General features: G+C 53.9%; 1 long non-coding RNA gene across 1 annotated transcript; it reads right to left on the reverse strand.

Moving 5' to 3' along the window:
• Positions 1–1,739: 1,739 nt before the first annotated feature.
• On the reverse strand, positions 1,740–4,885 carry LOC309871127. The gene is made up of 4 exons (XR_014315047.1): positions 4,747–4,885; positions 3,539–3,843; positions 3,060–3,177; positions 1,740–2,571 (listed from the first exon to the last, which is right to left on the reverse strand). It is a non-coding gene; the product is annotated as an uncharacterized lncRNA (long non-coding RNA).
• Between the last annotated feature and the right edge of the window lie 685 nt (positions 4,886–5,570).

Here is a 5,570-nt window from a genome sequence, read left to right on the forward strand (position 1 = left end):
ACCTGCTTCTGTTCCTCTAACACACCAAACTCATTCCCTTCCCTGGGCCTTTGCATGTGCTCTTCCCTCTCTTGAACCCTCTTTCTTTATCTCTTTGCACAAGCAGCTACTTCTCCACATTCACTTCTGAGCTTACGTGACCCCTCCTCAGAGATCCTCCCAGGCCATACCATCAAAAGCCTTCTCCGCATCTACTTTTTCTTGGATCATTCTGTTTTTCCTTTATAACACCAAAGACTCTCATTTCAGAATTTATTTCTGTGTTCACTTGTTTTTTTTTTTTTGTTTGTTTGTTTGTTTTGTTTTCTGTATCCCAACTAGAGGGTCAGTACCAAAAAGGATTTTAGTCTGGCCATCTATCTCTGCAGTGTCTGGCACAGTGCCCACACATAGTAGGTACTCAATAAACACTTGGAGAATGAATAAGTATGCGAAGGAATGAGTACATGAGCTCTCCCTTCTCAAGATGCACTCTAAGCGGAGTTGAGGCCATCAGCTCATGTGTCAGGCTAACGGCCTTCTGAGCTCATTCAGAGTGGGGCCACAAGTCCTTTTTCCAGCCCCCATCTGGCCCCTCTGCCCAGCCCCATGCTGGGTGCCATCTACAGGGTCCCCTAGGCTTGTGTTCTGTCAGCCGTCCAGCCTGGGGGTGTGGGGGGGCTGTTCCACCATCCTTGGAGCTGGCCTGTTGTTCCAGGACCTCCCGAGCTATGGACCATGGAAGGGCCTGGAAAGAGCAATGTGGGGTCCAGGGCCTTGTGTGGAAACCCGTCATCTCACCCTGAGAGTCATTTCCCCTCCCTTTCTGTCCTCCTTGTTCTGCCATGGGAAGAAAAGTCTCCACGTGTGGCCAGGGTGTCTTTGCCATCTTTCTACGCGCCGTTCTTTCTTTTTAAGAAACAGAGAGCAGAGCCAGTGCCAGGCCATCAGCAGCTGTGGGATCTGGCTCTGTCTTACTTCTTTGTAGAATCTCCTAATACCTTTGCTTTCCAGCAAGTGCCTTGGGTTGGGTTCCCCTAGAAGCAGATCCCAGAGAGGATCCGTTGAAGGCGGATGGTTTATTTGGGAGGTGACCCCTGGAAGCCCTGGTGGGGATGTGGGGACGTGAGGGAGGAGTGCGGCCAATGCCGAGGGTACACCCGGGGCTCTCTGGTGGAGACCCTGCCCCTCTGGGCTATCCCACCCGGGGGTGTGGGGGGAGGGTGGAGACAGAGCCGAGGAAATGGACGTCCTCCCTGCCAGTCTGTGGCTGAGGGTGCGTCCTCCCTGGAATGTTCATTCCCAGCGCCTCCCGCCTGCCGCAGGTGGGCAGAGCCCGCAGGTGAAGGGCAGGTGCTGGCTCCCGGAATCGGGTCCGTGGGAGGGGAGGTGGGCGGAGCCCCGGCAGCAACAACCTCACCCTGAAGACGGTGGCTCATTTAAAGCAGAGGCAAACATGTTCCCTTTAAAATTAGGTTTAAGTAAAAATTCTCAAGTCAAACGGACTTAAAGAAAAGGAGTCTGAAAGTGGGGCACAGGGGAAAGGCCAAATTTGGCGAACGCTGTTTTCGAGGGCATTTAAAAAGCAGACATGTCTCATCTCTTTGCGGAGCCACCAACACGGGTGGGTCTGGGGTGGCGAAGAGACCCCCCGCAACTCCTCCCAGCCTGCCTGCCTCGCACCTTCCCTGACACTGCCCTGTGCCCCTGGGAGTCTTGGAAATGGGCCAGGAAGCGTGAAGACCTTTGTAATTCAGGGTCTGTCTTTTTTTTTTTTTTTTTAAAGATTTTATTTATCTTAAATAAATCTTAAGATCACAAGCAGGCAGAGAGGCAGGCAGAGAGAGAGAGAGGAGGAAGCAGGCTCCCTGCAGAGCAGAGAGCCCCATGTGGGGCTCGATCCCAGGACCCTGGGATCCTGACCTGAGCCTAAGGCAGAGGCTTAACCCACTGAGCCACCCAGGTGCCCCCAGGGTCTGTCATTTCCAGGCCTCTGTGTTCAAAGGGTATGTTCCCAAGTCCCAGGAAGAACTAAATTTGCCAAAATGGGCAAGACAGTCCTGAAAAAGAAAACCTAAAAGGAGGACTTTTGGGGGCAGACATTAGACCCTGCAACAAAGGGTAGTATGGTGTGGGCATAGCCGTGAGTAAATACATCAAGAGTCCAAGAACTGACCCAGTGTCCCCCATGCCGCCTAATGGATGCGGAAGGCTTGGGAAAGAGGAAGACATTCATTAGCATGGATCTTTGATTACATCTGGGCTGGGGCACTGGCTTCCCATTAGGGTCCCGGTCATGGGTCCTCCCCTCTGACCCACCCGCGGGAGCACTGGGGAAACTCACCCTCGCGAACCCTGCACACCCCGTGTCTACCGTGGAAATGTCAGAAGCCCCAATTCAAGATGAATTAGGTAACAGGTGGCTCCAAGGAGGATGTCCTTCCCTTTGCAATTCTCTTCGATTCTTCCGAGTAGCCCACGGAGAGAGCCTCGTGTGGGTGCTGTAAGTCCGCCTCCGAGCTCGCTCACCTGCCTTGACGAGGCAGAGCAGACCTCCACCCGGAGCCCTCCCTTGGCAGCCGCAGGATCCTGCTAGAATTTAATCATGCTGTTTGGTGATCATTGTTTGTTTGTTTGTTTTTAGATTATTTATTTATTTATTTGGCAGACAGAGGTCACAAGCAGGCAGAGAGGCACGCAGAGAGAGAGAGAGAGGAGGAAGCAGGCTCCCTGCTGAGCAGAGAGCCCGATGTGGGGCTAGATCCTAGAATCCTGGGATCATGACCTGAGCCGAAGGCAGAGGCTTTAACCCAAGGAGCCACCCAGGCGCCCTGTGATCATTGTTTTTAAGGTTACTTTCCATCTGTAGAAATGAATACTTGTTTTCCCTTTCTGGTTGTAATACAGATCATCTAAAAATCATTTTACCAGGGTGCCTGGGTGGCTCAGTCTGTTAAGCGTCTGCCTTTGGCTGAGGTCATGATCCTGCTCAGCAGGGAGCCTGCTTCTCTCTCTGCCCCTACCCCGCTCATTTTCTCTCTCTCTCTCAAATAAATAAAAATAAAAACCATTTTACTAACACATGCTAGGAGAAGAATGAAGCATTCAGGGTAGATGACTCTATGGAGATGGAAAGCAGCCTGGGGTAGGGGGGTTGCAGAACTGGGAGCAGCTGCGTGACGTGTGCGGGGTCTCCTTCTGGGGGGACAAAAATGTTTTGGAACCAGTTAGAGGTGGTGGTTGCACCACATCGCGAACGTACCAAATGCCTCTGAATCGTTCACTTTGAAAGGGTTGGTTTGATGTTACGTTGATTTTACCTCAGTAAATTGTTTTTAAAAAACCAACCAAGCCAAAAAAAAAAAAAAAAAAATCAAGTTTACTTAATAAAAGGTACTCGTGTCTTTAAAGATGCCTTTTAAGTGAGGCGTGGGAGTCTAGGGCTTAGACGATCGGTCTCACCCCCTGGCCTGGGTTCGCGCCGTGCCCAGGCCTGGAATGCCCTCTCTGCTCACTGACAGAATCCTGCCCATCCCTGGGAACTCAGGCCAACCCTCACCTCTGCAGGAAGCCCTCCTGATTCCAGCGGCACAGGGGGTGACCGGAGCAGTCAGGTGGGCCCAGCCCTGCAGCCCTGTGGCCCCAGGCGCGGCACTCAGACCAGCAGGCTTCCCAGGAGCCTCCTAACTTTGGGCACGTTGCGTTGCCTCTCCAAGAGGGTCTCGGCTTCCTCGCCTTTAAAATGGGTGTTCGTGATTGTTCTTATTTCACGAGATTGAGTAACTCTGTAAAAAGTCCGTGCACAGGACCTGGGGCTGAGTCGGTCAAGCGCTGATCACACCATGAAGTGCAGTTATTTGCCTCCTGTTTCCGGAACCATAAGCAAGGGCTCAGCCTGCAGGAGGTCTGTATCCCTAGTTCACCCATGGGGCTCACCAACAGTAAGTTCCCCAGAACAGCGTGTTGACTGATGCCCAAAGGAATTCCTAGAATCCCGCTTGCTCTTTCAACCTCCTCTGCCCTTACCCTGGTCCAGCCCCCTTCATTGCCCAGCTGGACTCTTGCGGTCACCTCCTCCCTGGTCTCCTGGCTTCTGTCCTGTACCCCCCACTTCCAGTCCATTCTCCATACAAAACCAGACGGATCTCATCAGAACCTAAGTCAGATCCTGCCCTTCCCTGGCTCAGGACGTTGCCAGCACCCCACCTCATTCAGGGTAAAAACCAAAGTTCTCGCCATGGCCCAGAAGGCCCTTCTCTGTCTGCCCATGTCCTTTAAGTCCCCCACCCCTCACGCCCCCCTCGTCTCCCTCGTCTTGGCCCAGCCATGGCAGTCTCCGTGCTATTGCTGTCAAACTCCAGGCCTCCTCCTTTAGGCCTTTGTACTTGCTGTTCCCTTCTCTGAGGACACTGTTCCCCAGATGTCCCTCACTGCTCACTTCCTCACCTGCTTCAGGCTATGATTCAAATGCCCCCCCTGTCCAGGGCGGCTTTCCTTGGCTGCCCAGATCTTGTTGGACTCCAAAGCTCTCTCCTGAGGAAAGGACCGTGGCTGGGTCTCTGGGCCCCACCCCCTGTCTCAGGCAGAGGAGAGGCTCCCAGGCCTCTTTCTGGACTCAGGGATCTGGGGTCAGCTGTGGAGGCAGGCCACACCCGGGCTCTATCTCGTGCCGAGGCCTCTGCTTACTTGCCACGGGAGGTGGCCCTGACCTGCTCACACGGGCTTCTAGGGTGCCGATGGGAAAGCCCCACGTCCTCCTCCACTTACCTGACTTGGGCTGACTCAGACCCTCACCCCTGGCCGGAGGGAGCCGCAGCCGCCCCGCCCGGCCCCTTGATGGGAAACAGCACTGCTAGGGCCTGGCTGGGCCAAACACTGACTCACCTCACCCCGCCCAGCCTCTGCCACTGGAAGTCGCACCTCCTTCTGGCCAGAGACGCTCCAGTCCTTTGCTCCCGGGGAGCTTTCCCACTCTGCGCCTTTGCGCAAACTGGGCCTCGGCGGGCAGTGGCCCTCTGCCCCTTTTCAGCCCAGCCTGAGGGCTGTCTCCTGCCGGGAAACGTTAGAGATTGCTCTAGCTAGAAGGGTGCAGGGGGTAGTGGGAGAGCTAATACTAATATACGAATAATACTATTACCCCACTAATAATAGCTATTATGCACCAATAATAGTAGAGTCACTGTGGGTACTGTGGGCTGGGCACTGTCCTACAAACTTTATTGTATTAACTCATTCAGCCATTACAGTCATCTCATGAGGTATGGACTTTCGTTTCCCTGAGGCACGGAGTGGTTAGTAACTAGCCCAAGGTTCCAGCTGGTGAGCAGAAGAAGGATTTGATTCTAGGAAGACTGGATGGCAAACTCACCCACCAGATCAGGAGAGCAGAGTGGGGGCTCTGAGGCTGGAATCCAAGGAACAGGGAGGGAGGCGATGCTGGCCCTGGGTTCTGTATCAGTGCCCCTTCCTGCCACCAGCACAGGCCGGCCCTCAGTTCCTCTGTCCTGGTGAATCCTCAGAATACAGGGTCTGGGCCATCTACCAACAGCCTCTGAAAGGGAATTGACACATACGAAGCAGGGGCCATGGAC

The sequence above is a fragment of the Mustela nivalis genome, assembly GCF_964662115.1.
Source record: "Mustela nivalis genome assembly, chromosome: 8".
In the NCBI taxonomy this organism is placed as follows: Eukaryota; Metazoa; Chordata; class Mammalia; order Carnivora; family Mustelidae; genus Mustela; species Mustela nivalis.